This window comes from Balaenoptera musculus, chromosome 7 (assembly GCF_009873245.2).
Source record: "Balaenoptera musculus isolate JJ_BM4_2016_0621 chromosome 7, mBalMus1.pri.v3, whole genome shotgun sequence".
In the NCBI taxonomy this organism is placed as follows: Eukaryota; Metazoa; Chordata; class Mammalia; order Artiodactyla; family Balaenopteridae; genus Balaenoptera; species Balaenoptera musculus.
The window spans coordinates 77,508,100-77,528,760 of record NC_045791.1 but is presented as its reverse complement, the minus strand read 5'-3'; the positions used below and the strand labels follow the sequence as shown (position 1 = coordinate 77,528,760).

The 20,661-nt window shown below is 42.3% G+C and overlaps 1 protein-coding gene across 1 annotated transcript in view; it reads left to right on the top strand.

The window, feature by feature from the left end:
* FTCDNL1 (formiminotransferase cyclodeaminase N-terminal like) overlaps nucleotides 1–3,559 on the top strand; it is a 130,043-nt gene extending 126,484 nt beyond the window's left edge. Inside the window, exon 6 of the transcript XR_005020587.1 lies at nucleotides 3,469–3,559. The gene's annotated coding sequence lies outside the window, so the exon portion shown is untranslated. The remainder of the gene's footprint in view (nucleotides 1–3,468) is intronic.
* The last annotated feature ends 17,102 nt before the right edge of the window (nucleotides 3,560–20,661 follow it).

Genomic DNA, 20,661 nt, shown 5'->3' with positions numbered 1-20,661 from the left:
AATAACAGCAAAACAACAACCACGTAATTATTAAGTAATTGCTATGTACAGGAATTATGTGTCACTTTATATTTCACCATTTGTGGTCCCTAAAATATGTATTACAATAACTTAGGAAGCTGAAGCTTAAAGACATTAAGTGATTTGCCCCAGATCACATAAATGGTGGACCTAAGTTTAGGCCAGATCCGTCTGACTTCAGAACCTGTCCTCCCTGCTTTTTCCTTTTTGTGTCATCTCTACAAAAAAGCAGTGTAACAAAGTAAAAGTGGTGTTTTATTTTTTATTTTTATTTTTGGCCATGCTGCGCGGCTTGTGAGATCTTAGTTCCCTGACCAGGGATTGAACCTAGGCCCTGGCAGTGAAAGCACCGAGTCCTAACCACTGGACCACCAGGGAATTCCTGTAAGTGGTGTTTTTAGCAAACGTTCACTGCTTTACGATTCAACTATACGAAGTTGAATAATAGTGAGGTCTTTATCACCTGGAAACATAGACTGTGAGCAGAATGGATGGCAGTCTTCTTATCAAGGAAGTAATGACAGGGAAACAGGCATTGGATGGGTATTTTGACCAGGTGCCCAGGGATGTCCTCTTTCACCCTGAGTCTCTATGATGCTAATCCTCACGATATTTCTTCAGGAGAGCTGCTCTTTCTGAAGTGTGAAATAAAGGTACAGAGCATTAAAGTGCTCAGGCAGCCTGCCTGTGATGTCACTTGTGGGGCTGGTAGTAAAACTAGAGTCTTTTACTCAGATTTCATGTTCTATATGATGGATTTCACAGTTTCGACTATGTGGGAATGTCTTTTGCAGAGATTTCCAAAGCCTGACTGGAACTTTCTACCACTCTAAGTGTTGAAACTGTTTTTTTTTAAAGAAATACTGGGAAAAAAATTTTTTCAGTTGTGTGTTTAAATTTTTAATTAACCACAGCTAAGGAAGTGGTTACAGAACAACATGGATTCAGTTTGTAAATCCCTGCTTATCTAAACTTCAGGGTACAGTCATGAGATTCCTGAGTCCCCCAGTCTATGAACAGGGTAGTGGGAAGATTCTACCCTTGTTTTTTTACCTCCACATCTCTAGTGGGAAATTTTGGAGAGCACTGGAGGCCCTCTAGGAAACACCATGTATTAGTTAGGATATGGTTTAAAATAATGGCTTAAATAAGCTAGAAGTTATTTCTTCCTTACATACGAGTCCAGGCGTTAGCCATCCTGACCTGGTGGGGTGTGAGGACTGTAAGGTGTCAGAGCCCCAGGCGCCTTCCATCTGGAGCTCCACCGCCCCCGGTATGCTGCCTTTACCCTGTCATCCAAGATGCCTTACCACACACCACGGTCCAGCCCCTGGAAGCAGGGAAAAGGGGCTGGGAGAGGGGACAACAGTTTCTTCTGGGGGCATGTTCTGGAAATTGCACTCATCCCATTAGCCATAATGTGACCACAAGGTCACTCATATTCAACTCCAAAAGAGGCTGGGAATTAGAGTCTGTGCTCTGGGTGTCTAAATGCTGAGATTAAATGTTTTTACTGTGGAAGAAGGGAAGAAGAGGAGAGAGATATTTGGGGGCAGTGTCAGCTCTGCTCGCTCTTCTGTTTATGTCTCCACCACCTCAGGAAGGTCCCGAGGCCCTGCTCTATCACGGCCAAGCCCATTGCTCTTGTCTTTTGGGTGCTTGAGCATCCCTTTTGTAAAGTGAAACCCTTTTGTAAAAACCTACATACTCCAGTCATGGAGCAGTGGAAGATCCAAGGAAGCACCATCTAACAACCAACAGTAATTAATAAAGGACTCCTATCCTTAACTTACTTTTCTTGATAGATATAGAAAGATCTCATCATAATCCACAGTAATAGATTAAATTTCCCTTTCCATTCCCCCTGGTTTTCTATGCTTGAAAGTTTCTCCCAGAAAAAGAAGGACGCCTCAAATAAGCTTCTTATTTACTACAACTCCTTCCCTCTAACCCCTCCCTCACCCACGTCAAAAAAAAAAAAAACCCCCTCTGTATATTTAACCCCAGATGGGTTTTCTCTTTCTCTCTCTCTCATTGCTCCATTTTTCAATTATATATTTCAATCCCCAGGTAAGCAAGAATCTCTCCACTTGAAAGGTAACAAGCCAAGGGAAGAATAGTCAATACAGGTTTTTCCTCGTCCAGTTGGCGAGGAGAGTAAAAAGAGAATGCCCATCATGTTGGCCTTGCCATATGTATTCTCCAATCCATTTTCCACACAGAGGTAGCCAAAATAATTTTTACAAATACAAGTTAGGATAATGTCACTCCTCTGCTTAAAATACTCCACTAGCTCCTCACTATACTTGGAGAAGACACAGCTTCCTCTGCAGGGCAGACAGGCTCCTGTGTGCATGGCTGGGCCTACCCCCCTCACTCCAGGCCCCCTCCCCTTTGCTTTTCATCAAGATCTTCGCTGCCTAAAAGCTCCACATCTGCTACTGCCTCACTTGAAATGCTCTCCCCCAACTTGGGCAACTCCTATTTGTTTTTCAGTTTCTCTAAACTGTTGTCTCTTCAGAGATGCCTTTCCTAACCTTTCAATCTATAACAAAACAGGTTTATTTCCTCTAATGGGATTCAGCAGGTATCATGACATGCATTTACATGTGACTTTATCTGTTTAATACCTGAATCCTTCACTAGATTATAAGTTCCAGGAAAACAAGGCACTGTTTCACCCCCACCATGTACCCAGGGCTTTGTAGTATTGTAGGATGGAGGATATTGCAATTCTCCCTATAAGCTTCTTATGAAATTGTGCCATCTGTCCATCAATGAGATAGATTTATTACTTTTTTTAAACTAATTTTTATTGGAGTACAGCTGCTTTACAATGTTGTGTTAGTTTCTGCTGTACAGCAAAGTGAATCAGCTATACATATCCATATATCCCCTCTTTTTTGGATTTCCTTCCCACTTAGGTCACCACAGAGCACTGAGTAGAGGTCTCTGTGCTATACAGTAGGTTCTCATTAGTTATCTATCTTATACATAATAGTGTATACAAGTCAATCCCAATCTCCCAATTCATCCCACCATCCTTCCCCCCTTGGTATCCATACGTTTGTTCTCTGCATCGGTGTCTCTATTTCTGCTTTGCAAATAAGTTCATTTGTATCAATTTTCTAGATTCCACATATAAGCGATATTATACAATATCTGTTTTTCTCTTTCTGGCTTACTTCACTCTGTATGACAGTCTCTAGGTCCATCCATGTCTCTGCAAATGGCACAATTTTGTTCCTTTTTATGGCTGAGTAATATTCCATTGTATATATATGTACCACATCTCCTTTATCCTTTCCTCTGTTGATGGACATTTAGGTTGCTTCCACGTCCTGGCTATGATTTATTACTTTTTAAACAGAGGATGCAGAGCCTGCCCTCAAATCTGGGCTGGTTAGAAAACACTCATCTCACCTCTCCCTGCTTCTTTTCCTTCAGCTTTCTGCTCTATTCTGAAGCCTAGGACGTGTTACCCAACAGCCCAGCTACAGATCAAGAGGTGTTATTGTGTAACACGAAAGAATGCTCAACATCATTAAGCATTAGAGAAATGCAAATCAAAACTACAATGAGATACCATCTCACATCAGTCAGAATGGCTATCATCAAAAAATCTACAAACAATAAATGCTGGAGAGGGTGTGGAGAAAAGGGAACCCTCTTGCACTGTTGGTGGGAATGTAAATTGATACAGCCACTATGGAGAACAGTATGGAGGTTCCTTAAAAAACTAAAAATAGAACTACCATACGACCCAGCAATCCCACTACTGGGCATAGACCCTGAGAAAACCATAATTCATAAAGAGTCATGTACCACAATGTTCATTGCAGCACTCTTTACAATAGCCAGGACACGGAAGCAACCTAAGTGTCCGTCGACAGATGAATGGATAAAGAAGATGTGGCACATATATACAATGGAATATTACTCAGCCACAAAAAGAAACGAAATTGAGTTATTTGTAGTGAGGTGGATGGACCTAGAGTCTGTCATACAGAGTGAAGTAAGTCAGAAAGAGAAAAACAAATACCATATGCTAACACATATGTATGGAATCTAAAAAAAAAAAAATGGTCATGAAGAACCTAGGGGCAGGATGGGAATAAAGACGCAGACCTACAAGAGAATCCTCTAGTAGGATTACCCTTCCCCCTCCCCTATTTGAGGACACGGGGAGGGGGAAAGGTAAGCTGGGACAAAGTGAGAGAGTGGCGTGGACATATATACACTACCAAATGTAAAACCGATAGCTAGTGGGAAGCAGCCGCATAGCACAGGGAGATCAGCTTGGTGCTTTGTGACCACCTAGAGGGGTGGGATAGGGAGGGTGGGAGGGAGGGAGATGCAAGAGGAAAGAGATATGCGGATATATGTATATGTATAGCTGATTCACTTTCTTATAAAGCAGAAGGTAACACACCATTGTAAAGCAATTATACTCCAATAAAGATGTTAAAAAAAAAAGAGAGATGTTATTGTGTAAAATAAGAACACCAAAGCTTACCCTTTCTCAAGGTTTGTTAGGTCCCAGTCACTATCATATACCCTAACCTTTTGGAGTAGAGTGGTGTTTGTAGTCTATATTCTCAGTGGCATATGTATTAGTCAGCGTTCTCCAGAGAAACAGAACCAATAGGATATATCAATATCTATATCTATATCTATAGAGAAAGATTTTAAGGAATTGGCTTCTGCAATTATGTAGGCTGCAAGCCCTGAACCTGTAGGGTGAGTCAGCAGGCTGGAGACCCAGGGAAGAGTGGATGTTGCAATTCAAGTCCAAAGTTATCTGCTGCAGAATCCCCTCTTGCTTAGGGGAGGTCAGTCTTTTGCTCTATTCTGGCCTTCTACTGATTAGATGAGGCCCACCAACATTATGAAGAACAATCTGCTTTACTCAGAGCCCACCAATTTAAACTTTAATCTCATCCAAAAACACAGAAACATCCAGAATAACATTTGACCACATATCTGGGCACTGGAGCCCAGTCAAGGTGATACATAAAATGCAAACATCATAGCGTATAAACTTGTTCCTCTGAGGGAAGAAAAAACTCCAGTGTTCTTTTGAGAGCAAGGAGGTCCCCCAACAAAGAGCCAAAAGAGTATGGCTGGGAATGCTGATGGCTGTGGAGGGAGGAGCAGAGCATCCTCAGCCCCAGGGAGGGTTTGCTGTGCCCAGAGCCCCAAGGTATCATTAGCCAAGGCAGAGATGAGACAGGTGAGAAGGAATCACAGGGGAGGAGGATGGGGTGAAGGGGTAACACGAGAGAGAGACAAAAGCCCTCAACATGGGGAACAGTGGGCTCCCACCCACCTTTCAGGCCCAGAGGTTGCTCCCTTTGTGCTCTGCCTGTCTGTAGACAGACTCCTCCCACCCCTCCCTACTTAGTGGTCTGCCTGTGGCTCCCTGCCACTAAGCTTATTTGGAAGCAATAGATAAATGTCAGCACTTAGAAGATATGAAACGTCCTAACTGGCCCCCCTAGACTAATAAACATAAAAAAAAATCCTGATTCAGGCAGCCTGATGGGCTCATTGGTGAGAGGGAGATAAAGTTTCCCTTCAGGACATTTATAATTTACATAATAAAAAGCTTTTCACCTTCCAGTCAAGGAGCAAAATTAATTACCGTGGCCCTGTTACCTCTTGGAACATTTTTTGCTTAAACTGGCAGGAGCAGTTTGTGAACTCTTAAATGAGGGGTGGGGGCCAGGGGTGGGATGGTAGTGCAGGCAGCGTAGTGGGGAGGGGAGAAAGGCACCCCACGGCTCACTTTACACAGGCCTGGAGTGGGCAGGAGGAGGGTGGGTGTTGCTCTGCATTTAACAAAGACATTTGTGGCCTGACTTGTCCTTTCAATGCGTTCAGCACCAAATAATGTGCTAATGATAATGGACTTGGCAATCTGAGGCCCATAATCGCCTCCCCTCGGACAGATGTTGAATGGACGGTCACCAGAAGGGTTGTCTCAGTCATATCCTTCAGTCATGTCTTGTCCTCTTCTCTTTTGGGTACCATTTCAAATAACAAATAGAAAAGCTGGTGTTCCAGTGCCCCTGGTTCTAAAGATATATGGACAGCCCAAAGTCCTTTGATTAGGGAATCATATCTGATATCCATACAGGGTCTCTCATTCCAAATTCCCTGAGCCCTTCAGGAAGCTGACAGCATTAACCTAATATCATTAATTCTCGCCACTCTCCTGTGAAGAAAGCAGGTGGCCTGCATTTTTTCAGACCTTTTACAGATGGAGAGATAGAGGCGAAGGGAGGTTAAATGGTCTGCTTTCCGCTGAGGAGCTGGGCACAGAATTCAGTGTCAGGTACACAAGGGTACAGGGTCTCCTGGTAGACCAGAAGTCTCAACTGTGGTTCTCTGGGAAGTGGGAAGGGGCTGTGGAGGTGAGGATGGGAAGTCAGAGCCTCCTGCCTACCTTTTATGAAAGAGGAACCATTATTGATTTAATTTTTATTGTTATTTTATAGTAATTATAACATAACACAGGATTACAAAAGGATATAGTGAAAGATGACATGGCTACAAGTGTGTTTTTCACCTTTAATTAAGCCTCGTTTCCTGTCTTGGATAAACAGAGTACTGACAGGCAAGTACGGTGGTTGCTTTTATTTAAAAGCTCAGAATCTTGAGGGGAGAGCAGGCCGTGTGGACAGTCAGCCATCTGGAACGGCATCCACTTCAGAGACCTTGAGCCCCTCCCTGCCTCTCATGGTCACTCCGGCTTCTGTGTCCCCTCCCCTGGTTTACATTTCTTTGGCCCTTTCTGGAATCCAGTGTCCTAGAAGCTGCAGGGCACCCATATTTTTTGCTCTCCAGAGAATGGTTAAGTTAAAGTCATCTCAGAACCAGTTTTATGGGGAAGGGGGCAAAAATCAGTTCAGTCAAGTCAGAAAAAACTTTACCTCCCAACTTTTGGTGTGTTATGTATCATAAATGAATTGACCAACAGAAGTGACAGGATCTAACTACAAGAACAGCTGGGATTTGCGGTGCCTTTTTGATCTGAATATAAGATGGAAGCTGTATATAGTTTAATTATGGTTCTCCTTTGGAAAATATTGTTTGCTGTTTCTAGTAGAAACCACACATTGCCCATTTGTTTCCTGAGAGACAGGGTAACCTACTGGGTGAGAACATGGGCTGTGCGTGCTCTGCTGGTGCCTGTGGGTATCTTTCTCATCTGTAAAGTGGGCACCATAAAGGCATGTTCCTTCTAGAGTTTCTGTGAGGACTAAATGAATCGATGCACAGAAAACATGTAAGTCACTGCCTGGTACATAGTAAGTACTCGAGAAATAAATGTTAGCATTTTAAAATTCATAATAGTTGCTATATACTCTTTTTTAGGGAGAAAGTTTATTTCATATGTGAGTCGATCAACAAATGTCTAAGTCTCATTTGCATGTTAAGTTGACCAAAATAACTAGTTCACTTGTACCGTAGTCTGGTTATTGCTCGTAGCTTAGTGGCCAGATTGGATTAATTGTGCAATAATAAGATATTGCTACAAACTGTTTGCAAAACATATATGATGAGTCAGCTCATGTAGACCTGACTACTGTGATTTCTTTCACCCATTTATTTATTTACACATGACTGCATCTAGTCATTCAAAAACCATTAAGCATCTTCTAGGGGGAACAAAGACTCTTTAAGATCTGGCTTCATCCCCAGGAAGTCCTGCGCTGGGAAAGAGACAGACATGTAAAACATACCAGGTCCTTGTGTGAAGGGCCCAGTGCGCCCCAGGTGATTAGGAAGAAATGTTTGAGTTGAGGCTTGATGGAGAAGTGGAGTTAGCCAGGAAAGAAAGGGCGTTTCAGACGGAGAAAAAAGCAGGCACTACCCATATGGAAAGGGAGAGAGTCTGGATGGTCAAGTAGCATATATGCAGGGCAGGGGGCAGGGAAGGGTTCCCTGGTCCCTGCTTCTGCAAGGCCTCCTATGCCCTGGGGAGTTTAGACTTCATCTTCAAGGCCAGAAGGTTTTGAGGGGTGGAGGAGAAGGGGAGGTGAGCAGGAAGGGGAAGAGAGACTACCTCACAATGAACCGGACTCCTTTCCAGTTCCCCTTCAAACCCTCGCACATGTCCCAGTCAAGAGGGAGGAAGGGCAGTTATTGTAGAAATGGTGCAGAGTAGAAAAGCTCCCTGGGGAGATTTGAGTCAGTTCTCTTCCCTCCATCCCTTGACCCTTGAGAACCACCTTCCCCAGGAACGGAAGACATAGAAGGATTTCAGCAGGGCAGGGTCACACTCAGGGGTGCATATTAGAAAATGACTAGGATTGCAGTGCGGGTGATGGACTGACACGTAGGTCAGGGACAGAAGAGCATGTGGTTTTACAAATTCAGGCAGAGGGGCTCAGGTGTGAATGAAATCGGAAGCATTTAGAAAATAATCACTCTTTATGGCCTCTTGGACATGGGGTGTGAGAAGAGGTAGCTTCATCCTTTATCCTTAACAAAGGTAGGGATACAGGAGGGGAAGCAGTTTACTTGTTATTTTGAAGTGCTGGTAAGAATACATTTCAATATCACTTCCAAAAATTGGGTGTGTAGTTTAGGACAGAGCTCTGTCTTAAAATCAGTACTTTTGTTTTGTAGTCCCAGCAAACTAATCTGAATATCAGAGATGACTTCATTTAAAAAAAACTTTCCTATAACTCTTTCATTAGCATTTATAAAATGCTAATGTACAGAACAGGATGAATGGATCTTCTTTCCCTATATAGAGTATATTCTGTATATTTTAATGCCTTCTAAATTGAATTTTCCCCTCCAAATATTAGACTCCTCTTCTTGAGCCTACTCCTTCCTCTTTCAAGTTCATATTGTTCGTATTCCAAAAGTTGACTTTGTTCAGTTTTGCAAATTAAAGATTCATGGGTAAAAAAGTTTAAGAAAATAAAATAAGGACCTTGTGAAAGTGAATGACAAGATCATAAAAGGGTGGGGGAAGAGAAAAAGATAATAATTAGCAATCCAAAATTAAATTAAACATAAAATAGAGGTTCCCAGGCCAAGAAGGGTCTTGGGAAAGGGGAAGAGAAGAGAGACTGAGTGTACTCATGTTGATGTTCTTTGCTTGTATAAATTTTAAATCAAATTTGGCTTTGGGTTTCTGGCAGTGCAGACTCTGTGCAGAATGAGCGGGAGAATGGAGGCTTCTTGCTTGCTACTTTTAGCTCTCACCATTCTGCTGGTTCAGACAACTTCTCGCTGGGTTCAGTGTACGGCAATGAAATGCAAATCATAAACGAGCAGAGCTGGCCTCCGGGGAAAAGGGGGGCCCTGGATGCGATCCAAGGTCTGTAACACAGAGAAAAGACATATTTCTTTGTCACACACAGTAGATTCTCCCCGAGGGTTTCTGCGATGGGAAGAAAATGATGGGGAGGGGGTGGGTGAGTGGCAGTGGAAATCATTACAACGTTCTGCTCTCATATGAAAAACCAAACAAAAACAAACCCTGGGTAAGTGGGAACACAGATGAGCCTGAGGCCTCAGCCTCGCAGCCCCTCTTCACGGCTCACTCCATATACCATAGTTATTAGCGGGGTGGCAGGGCTGCAAGCACCCCGTGACCCTGCGCCATACCTACACACGCATATTTATCACTTGGGTTGACCCGGGGTGGGGAAACTGTCAAGTTTGAGCTTATTGTTCAAACATTCTGCGTTCAGAATACATTTTCCCGAGCACTTTCCCTCTGAATACTTAACCCCATGCGTATTCCGAGGGAAACTTGATCCACATGTTTCTGATTCATTTACACTTAATTTATCAAATTGTTGTTTTGTAAGAGTCATTTGATGTCCAAGGAGCTTTATGAGGGTTTTTTTTAAACCTTCTTATTTGAAACAGGATGTTGCTTATGCCAACACTGACGACAAAATGCAGAAGAACATCAGTCTGAAGCTGACCTCGTGACCTGACAGGTTGGAGGTTAGTGGAGGTGAGGGAGGGAAGAGGAGTTAAGAAGGACCTCAGTTTGGCAGAACACAAGGAACACACTCTCGGGACTTCCCTGGTGGCACAGTGGTTAAGAATCCGCCTGCCAATGCAGGGGACACAGGTTCGAGCCCTGGTCCGGGAAGATCCCACATGCCGCGGAGCAACTAAGCCCGTGTGCCACAACTACTGAGCCTACGCTCTAGAGCCCGTGAGCCACAACTACTGAAGCCTGCGCGCCTAGAGTCCGTGCTCCACAACAAGAGAAGCCACCACAACGAGAAGCCCGCGGCTTGTGGGATCTCAGTTCCCTGACCAGGGATTGAACCCAGGCCCAGGCAGTGGGGTCTTTTTATTTAATTTCCCAAAGAAAAATAAATGCAGAGAACACCTTGTCCAGGGGAGGTCGTAACCATCTGTTTGTGATTCTCGATGGAGGTTGTTTTCCCTTCTCTGTCATGAGGGTTCAGGGCTTCTGCTGGTCTTAAGAAGATCCGTGCCCTGAGTAGAAAGATTATAATTTATTTTCAAAACCAGCTTGATGTATGGTGGCCAAATACCAGTGATTTTAAGCAATGCCTATTTTTTTTAATGTCTCGCAGGCTGGGTTTCATCTGTACATTAGATGCTGACTTCCTCATAGCGGTCTGAGGGCAAGGACTTGGATTTCTCTGGTGATCTGTAGCATGATTATTAAGCTTTGCCTCGATGATCAGATTGCCTTGACTCTATACAACCATTCCAAGAGCTGATTCTAACGTGTTCCCCTATGGCAGAAGGTCAAGTCTAGGCAGCTTCTCTAAGATAAGTTTCTTGGAATGAAACCCCATTCTATTTTTTTGACCCAAGCACATCCTCCCCCATACGCTACTCGCCAGTAGTACTGTGGTCACTGTCTTAATTTTGGAGAGGGTGAGCTTCCAGTGTGACAAAACAGTCAGAGGAATTAAGAAAAAAAACACAAGATACAAAGGGTGGTTAACCACAACCTAGAGAAATTCTCGTGCTTTAACATAAAACCTTGGGACATTGATAGTTGTTTACTGATTTTGGTAAAGGGGAAAAAAGATTTAATCTTCAAACAGATTTATAAATATGATAAAGCTAATTTCTGGAGTGGCTGGCTTTAAAGAAGAGATTTTTACACTGTGTAAAATCTGATCCATGTTGCTGAATCATTTATATTTAATGTGTACATTTTACACATAAGTATAAGTTGGCTTTTAGATGTTTTCAAAAAACAGTGCTTTGAACCCAGGATAGCCATTTGATTGAGACTTGCTATAGTCAAAAATAAAATAATTACAGGGTAAATTCTGTATTCTGGCTTTGAGTTCATGCTTGTAACTCCTATCCAAATTCTCGGATCAGCGTGCAATATGAATTTCACTGTCATGACCTTGGTTGATTTTGTCTGAACCAGTGCAATGGAGTTACAAGAAATCAGCCAAGAAGGGTCCCCATGGAGAAGTTATGGGGAATTTTGTTTGTATTTTTACTGCCAGTACAGGGCTTTAGTGGAAACTAAGAATATGAAGCACTTGTGCTTTGCTTTCTGATGGTTAATCTGTACTCCAGACTTGAGAAATCCCAGTTTCCAACCCTTGCACTGATATGAGGTGTGTCAGTGCTTTGGGAAAAAGTAGACTCAATTACCTTTTGCCCTTCAACGTCCCTATTGGTAAAATGGACTAAAGGTAATGTTATTCACTTTCTTAAGGACATGGGAAAGCAGATCAAGAAAATGGTTAAAGATGGAAACCTGTTGTAGTGTAGGATAAGGTAACTTATGGAAAATAAAGAGCGGTGTTAAAATAAGATTTAAAAAAACCCAAGAATTCTGGCTCCATTAGAAGTTATTTCATTAGAATGTAAGCTCCATGGAGATGGGAATTTTTACTTATTTTTCTCACTGTAATATCCCAAGTCCCTGAAACAGTGCCTGGCATATTGTAGGCATTCAATAAATATTTGTTGAATGACAGAATGGATGGATGAATATTAGTAAAACTAGCACAGCAGAGGAGTGATGGCCTGCCTTCTTTTTTTCTCCTTGGGCAAAGCAGTAGACTGACAGGTGGGGAACATGGCAGATAGAATAGTACAAAATTCTGGAACCCGCTGCCCTGGGTGGTCATGCTTCCATGCTGCTAGCTGAGAGGCAGGCATGAAGTCACCAGTTCTCTAAGGACAAAATGGAGAGGGCCTTGTGTGGCATTTTCCCATCTCTTGGCCTGTGGCCTTTGGCTAAGTCTCAGAGGCTGCGATTTAGTCACTAAATAAAAATGGAAGTTAATTTAGGGGCTATCACAACGTTGGTTTTAGGGGGTGTATTATTTTGCTAGGGCTGTCATAACAAAGTACCGCAGACCATGTGGCTTAAACAACAGAAATTTATTTTCTTACAGTTCTGGAGGCTGGAGGTCCAAGATCAAGGTGTTGGCAAGTTTGGTTTCTTCTGTGGCCTTTCTTCCTGGCTTTCAGATGGTCACCTTCTCACTGTGTCCTCACATGACCTTTTCTCTGTGTTGGTGGAGAGAGAGAGAGAGATCTCTTGTGTGTCTCTTCCTCTTCTCATGAGGACATCAGTTCTATTGAATTAGAGCCTCACCCTTATGACCTCATTTAACCTTAATTAACCCCCGCCCCCCGCCAAAGGCTCTGCCTCAAGTACAGTCACATTGGAAATTAGGGTTTCAATGTATAAATTTGGGGGGACAAAATTCACTCCATAACAGAGTTTAACAGTCCATTCTCAGGTTAAAGTGGAGGTGTCAGCAACCAGGGGCACCTCTGATGTCCTCCCAACAGTTTTCGTAAAGCAGTCAGAGTCATTAGAAGGTAAGGATCGGGGCTTCCCTGGTGGCGCAGTGGTTGAGAGTCTGCCTGCTAGTGCAGGGGACACGGGTTCGAGCCCTGGTCTGGGGGGATCCCACATGCCGCGGAGCGACTGGGCCCGTGGGCCACAATTGCTGAGCCTGCGCGTCTGGAGCCTGTGCTCCGCAACGGGAGAGGCCGCGATGGTGAGAGGCCCGCGCACCGCGATGAAGAGTGGTCCCCACTTGCCACAACTAGAGAAAGCCCTCGCAGGGAAACGAAGACCCAGCACAGTCATGAATAAATAAATAAATAAATAAAAGAACGTGAATTTCTTAAAAAAAAAAAGGTAAGGATCTTCCCATGTGTTAAGGTGGTGGCAATGTAAGGCATGTGCTATGATCTCTGGCTCCTATTTGAAGCACCGTTATTACTACTGAATTGTGGCATCGGCCATACCACAAAATATATGTAAAGCCTACAGCCTGCTTTATGGTTGGAAAGCCTAGGCAACAGGATGTGAACTAGGAAGAGAGCCCGTCTATTTCTGTATTCATTTATTTATTTTATTTTATTTTATTTTTTTAAACATCTTTATTGGAGTATAATTGCTTTACAATGGTGTGCTAGTTTCTGCCCTAAAACAAAGTGAATCAGCTATACATATACATACGTTCCCATATCTCTTCCCTCTTGCATCTCCCTCCCTCCCACCCTCCCTATCCCACCCCTCCAGGTGGTCACAAAGCACAGAGCTGATTGATCTCCCTGTGCTAGGCAAGCTATATACTGGAAACATAGTACTTAGGCTTTCACATTCTTCTGCAAACCACGCAAATGCAAATTATTTACCAGTAATGTCAGCATTCTTGGGGGAATTTCTACTCTCTTCAATGTTGAAAATCTCACCCTAGAAATTTAGAGCTAGAGGGACCCTCAGAGAAATCTATATCCTCATTTTTATTAATGAGGCACTGCAGACACAGAGAAATCAAGAGACTTAATGAACGTTTTGCAGCTAGTGAGAGGAAGGGCGGCTGGGTTCCGCATGTAGTGATGTAAAAACGTCTGCAGCCTTCTGGTGGGCTGACTTTGGCAGCTGCCTGAGAGTCATGGAAAATGTCCACCCATTTGACCTACACATTTGGTCTTGGGCCTCATTTAATTAATTGGTGAACAAGTGTTCAATGAAGATGTACTTTGCACTCCACAGCAACAGACAAAAGCATAACAGTCTGTCTCAAGAGATATCCAGTCTGGTTTTGGATGACCAGACTAAAATTCAAGAAGAAAATACAAGAGCAAATACAAATTTCACAGAAGCAACTAAAATGCTAATGGGCTTTTAAAGACGGCTTCCTTTCCTGGGAGTCTTTGGAGGGCCTCCAGGGTGAGATCTGGAGTTGAGCTCAACTTTGTTACTAACTGGGTAAGCTGGAGCAGTCACTGGTCTTACAGAGCCTCAGTTTCCTATCTGTAAAGGGGAAGCTGCAGGGCAAAGGACAGATGCATTTCAGCTGTGGGAGTCGCTGTGGCTGTGGTGACCACGTGACTGCAGCCCGAACCACAGCTGCCACTGATAGCCCACTGCCCCCAATGACAGAACAGCAGAAGCTTTACTCAGAGGTTAGCCTCCATCGGGCCCTCCAGGTAACCTCGGAAGGCCGCTTCATTACTGAGGAGTAACGAACATTTCCAGCCTTCTTTATAATGCTCTTATTTTCCCCAAGAACTTGACAGGTGGATTTTTTTCGAGACCTGTTTGTGGTTCTTCTGTGATCCTCCTACGCTGCACCATAAATATCTAATTCTTCCCCTTCCTTGGTGAATTGGAAGAAAGCTTATTCCTTGTTTTTCTATTTCTATTGTAATGAACTTTTTTCATGTTTGAATATTATAATAGAGCTCCTATATTACAAAGTTATGGGACAATATAGAGAATACATAGAGGATCTTTGGGTACAAATCCTAGCTCTGCATTCACCTGTTCTGTGAACTTGAGCAAATTACTTGACTTCCATGTGCCTTTATTTCCCTATCTGTAAAATGGGAACAATCATATATTCGTATCATTTGGTTATGATAATTGAACAAGCTAGTCTGTGAAAAATAGTGTGGAGCCTGGCACATAGGAAGCACTCAAATATTAGCCATTATCATTATTATTAGTATTATCAAGATTTTTAAGAGGAGATGAAATTACTTTGTATAGGACTGCTTTGAATAAAGAAGGAAGTTAAGGAAAGAAATCTCAGAACAAATTCCCCAGTCATTGATCCATGAATGCTCCAGGCATCAATAAATCCTGGGGAATAGGGATACTTTGGGTTTCTGGAAGGGCTAATGCGGAAAGAGAAGGGAAAAAAATACACAATGATGTGGTAAGTGGAAAGACGTACCCAGAAAGGCCCAGATATAGACAGAGCAGTGGCTAAACCTTCCTGGAGGAAGTTAGGGAAGGAAGCGTTTTCACAGGGAAAGAGCTGACTTGAGGCTGGAAAGAATGGTTAGGAGGTGGCCAGGTGGATAAGGAGGTCCAAGGATGCTCCAGGCAGAAGGACCAGTGTGTTTAAAGACATGCAGGCATGAAATAACAAGATAAATTCAGGAAACAGCAAATATTTGGTTCAATTTTAGGCTGCACGGAAGAGAATTGGAAGAAATGAAGCTGGAGGTGGTGGGCAAGAATTGGTTTATGAAAGGCTTATTGCCAAGCTAAAGAGTCTAGATTTTACCATGTAAGCCAATATTCCCTAAACTCCGTTCCCCAGATTCCTTGATCTGTTAATAGATATTCCATTAATACAATGCTTTGGCCCAATAAGTTGGAGAAATGTTTGGTCCAAAGAAATTAAATAGTTTTTCTTACAGTAGGATTTTCTAGAGCTATTGGTATACCCACAGTAGGATATAAAATGAAGCTTTCTCTAAACTGATTTGATTTTAGAATACTTTTCATACTGAGCAACTATTAATATCCAGTTCCAGAGAACAATGAAGAATTTTGAGGAGGGGAGTGACATGTGATCATATTTCATTTAGGGTTAGTATCTATGAGGGAGGAAGGTGTTTTGAGGGAATATATAATTTGTTCTTTAAGTATAATAATTATTCTGAAATTGGGCATAAAAATATGTCACTTAATACTGAATTAATTCTTATTTACAAAGCATGGTGGTGCTTTGGAGGCCAGAATTACTTCCTGCAGGAAATTCATCAATGAAGTGGATGAATATTTAATAGAATTCTTTGATTACCCCATGCAGCCCATTGCTGTACATATTTATACAGGTTGATAGAGCAACTTTGGAAAGCAGAGCTGCATGTCAACTCTAAAGATGTATAAGGCAGGATGAGCACAGGGTCTGTTCCACCTACTAACTGCATGGCCATGAACAAGCTATTTTATCTTTTTTAATTCCAAATTTCCTAACTTGTAGAGGACTGGGGTAATTCCTTCCTCAGGAAGTTGTTGTGTTGATAGGACAGTGTTAAAAGGACAATCTATGTGAATAATTAGTGTGAATAATAACACTGTAGGAAGATGGTGCACAGTGCACAGTTACTGGTGATGGGGCACCAGTAACTGAATCTGACCTGTGCTTCCAGGGGTTCCCTCAGCAACCTGCCCACAGATTCTCCTCATGAAAAGAGCCCTTGCTCTTGGAGTTCACCTTAACTGCAGTTCACCCTAGGAGGCAGGAAGGGAGCTGGGGTGAGGGCACACCTTGGAGTGTCCTTGGAGTGTTCTAACCCCTTCTTGGGGCTAGAAGAAGGGGTCTGGATCCCCAGCCCTGGTCTCCATGCCCTTCTCTGGGCAGCTCTGTCGTGGTGCTCAGTTTAGGGGGAAAAGGTATGGACAGAAAATCAGATGATTCAGATGCTTTTGCAAGCTCCCCGAGCACTATAAGCTCGAATTCTCTCTCTAACGTTTGATGTTGTGACTGGCTATGGTCGAATTATAAACTATCAAAACCTTTTACAGAGTTTTCTCTTTTCCATGCCCTGTTCCATCTCAAAAGCCCCCCAGTCACCACAGTGGCTGCCTTTGTTTCTCTTATCTTTTCATTTAGATGGATTTCTGCCAGGGGCGGTAGTTCATAATAATGCGCTGAGAATAATAAAATAAACCAAGTTGTCTTGAAATGCAATAGTGATGCTTGGCAGTTATAATATTTCTGAACTTAGCTGTCAAGTTAAGAAGTGAAAAAAAAAGTGAAAGAATCAAAATGAATTTCCCTCTTATATAGCAGTGGTTTTTTCCACCCTCAGACGTACCTTCGGGAGGTAATGTGGTCTCTCCCCAGCAGGGGGCAGTGTTCATCTTTAAATGATGTGCTCGTGGCCAGGCCAGCCCTCAGAGCCCTCAAACCCCCGTGTCCAAGAATCCCACGCCCTCCAGAGCAAACATTCGAGGTTCTTCCTAAACACAAATTTCCTAAATACAAATCTTATGGTTTGGTAGGTCTAGATTCGTTCTGAGTTCTGAGATTAAAACAAAAGCACTTCCATAAAACGGAACGTCAGAGCCTTTATGGCAACATGCAGGCTTATCTCATTGTGAATAATGTTTTCATCATTCGGAGTTGTTGGGATGGTCCCAGAGTAACTGAAAATCATTCTAGTATTACCATGGTAGCTAAACTGAGTTTTCTGTTTGTGCTTGATTTTGTTTATTGTAGTCACCCCGAGGCTGTTCAAATAAGCAAGAGACAAACAAAACAACTTGCTACCATTCAGCCAGTCCAAGCCCTCAGCTGAGGCCTCTTTATTCTTGCAAAGAAGCATATTGTAGTTTCCCAGAGCAGAAGTGAATTGATCACCTGTGGTAACTTGGATTTTGAATGAAAGGACTAGAATCAGGATAGTTGAAAGTCAACTTTCAACCAATTATGTAATATATGGCAAACCCAATATGCTCTAAGTTTTGCCCATAAAACCTCTTCTGAAAGTAAAAAATGGCAGCATGCATATGTCTGCCTCTCCCTGCTTTAGCCCCTGATAACTCTGCGACTCCGAAGTGGTAGGGGGTAGGTAAAGAAGGAAGCTTATCTGCTCTCTAGTGGCCTTGAGGAACTAGCATTGAAGAAGGTGGGTGAAGTCAAAGGGTTAAAGTAGCCACACTGCTTCAAATCCCGATACCTTACTTAAAACACATAGTCTCTATTTTTATTTAAAGAAGAAACACACATTTTAAGGAAACATTAAGGATTATTTTTCCAAGTTCTTGAAGAATTTTGCTTTTTTCTACCTTCTAAGACATGGCTTCTAGGAATTTTCTCATACAATTTGTGCTTCCTGTGACTGATAGTTTATTGCAATGCCTGACACATTTTATGGTGCTATTACAAAATTTAACTGAAATATATGAGAATGGTGTGTTTTTGTTGTTGTTGTTGCTTGAATTTTTGAATTTTATTTTTTATACAGCAGGTTCTTATTAGTTATCCATTTTATACATATCAGTGTATACATGTCAATCCCAGTCTCCCAATTCATCACACCACCACCACCCCCCCCCCCATCACTTTCCCCCCTTGGTGTCCATACGTTTGTTCTCTACATCTGTGTCTCTATTTCCACCATGCAAACCCGTTGAGAATGGTGTGTTTACAAAGATTGTGCAATCCTCTAAATTAATAGAAACAAAGTTCCTTTGGAAGAGTTAAGTAGGTTTTAAGCTACAGTATCCAGAGAGAGAGAGAAAGAGAGAGAGACAGACAGACAGAGAATTTAGCCCTTCAATTCTTCACTTTTGCTTTTCTCAGTTGCCATCATTTATAGTTGAATTCAGTGTGTACACTAAGGCAGCTGTGTGTTGAAACCAATTTCCATAAGAGTTAAGGAATTTAAAGCTCTGAGATTTTTGGACTTTGAGAAACACAGATTGAATCATTTGACCTTGAATTATATATGACAATCCCCTGTTTCAGCATAAAGGCTGCATATGTACATGTTTAATGAATAAGACCCTTAAGGTTTACAAAGAAAGCAACACCCTAGATTTATATATTCCATTAAACACGATCTTCACAGGCTAATTAGTTAGTAATTTCACCCTTGCTTGTAATATAAACCATTTTATTCTCAATAATAATAAAATCTATGTAAACCAGGCTCTTTATTAATAAACATTATGTGCTTCTGGCTTTCAAATAAAATAATGCTTCACGTGCTTTTCTCTCCATCATGCCTAGACTAATCACACAGTAAAAATCAAACAACTAAAATAGTGGTTTTTATCTCCTGCTGTAGAGAAACAATAGAGACCATGTCAAGGGCTTAAGAATGAGATGTGAACTAAAGAAGGCTGGGACGGAGAACAGAAGACTCCAAATCCTTATTTCAGTGTTTGGAATCAAGATACTTTCAGGCTCTTAAGATTATTCAAAATATGTTTCTGACTAATGAGCCGACATCAGTGGAATCACGGATGAGGGAAACAGCTCCGAATCTCCCTTGCTCATCAGATCCCCCTGACCTATGAGATCGAGGGAGGTGCTAAGTGGAACCGGCCTGTGGCCCGTCCTGTGAGTCTGTATTCTGAGGCAGCTGCTGCCTTCTGAGGCAACTCCTTCATGGGCAATAAGCACAGGAAAACTTCTGTTTCAGTTACAAGTATCATGCCAGCTGAGCTAATCAATATTTTATTAAAATCTTCTAACAGAAAGGCTCCAGTCTGTGGAACGTGCCTTACCCTAGGATCTTAGCTACTGGTGATAGATCACACCCAGGCTTTGCTTTACAGGCCCCATGGAAAAATGAAAATTTGGGGCCCTTTGTTCAAAAGTTATTAAGAATTTCAAGAAGACGACAACAGAGCATAAAACCATGTAAGTGTGAGGCCCGTGAAACTGCCCAGGTTGTACCTTCATGAAGCTGCCTCTGCACCGGGAAGACAACAGCCCCTTGTCCTCCACACAGAATTTATTTCTCTTACATTGTCCATCTCGCTAGGAGGTGATATGTTTTAGTCAGTACAAGAAGAAGTCTGGTCATTTTAGAGCCAATATGGAATTTTCAATAGGATAATTCCAGATAACCTTCCTGTTGATGTTATATCTAGTATAAACTATGAATATTTGGAGAACTCTGGAAAAATAAAATATTCATTGACAAATGAAAATGTCTTTGCTGGGAGATATATTATTTCAAATTTAAAAGCATCTGAGGCACTGGGAACTTCTGGTCGTACCATGAAGGCTCCTATCTGAAGTGTCTTTCTGTTAAATCGTAGTAACAAAATAATGATGGCAAATATTTTTTGAGTGTTTACCAGGTGCTTTACATGTATTCACCCATTATTCCACCAAACAAGCCACCCCTTAAGATGGGTAGTATTATGTCCAAATTTTGGATTGGAGGCAGAGAGCAGTTAAGTAGCTCACTCTAGGTCACAAAGATGGTAAGTGACAGAGCTGCGATTTCATCCCAGGTAGTCTTGTTTCCAAAGTCCATACCCTTAACCACTATATCACAGCTCTTGGAGAGGCTGGAGGACACGGAGAGTGAAGTTACTGTTTTGGAAGTTTGTTCCATGACAATTCAGGCACTGTGCTTCCGCAATCCTGCAGCCAATTACCTTCTGCCAGACAGTCCTGTTTCTCTGTGTCCACTGTGGTGAGCATTCGTTCCACTGTAGGGCTGTACAGGCAGGCAACACAGGGCCCCTAGGATGACTGAACTGAAATATTCAATCTAATCAAACAATGATTCAACTTAGTCAAATAACCAATTTCACTGACTGTTTATTTGACTTGGTTGATTGGTTGTCTGAATTGAGTGAATGGGCAGCTGAGTCTTTTGGGGCAGTGTAGACACAGCCTTTGATTGAAATGA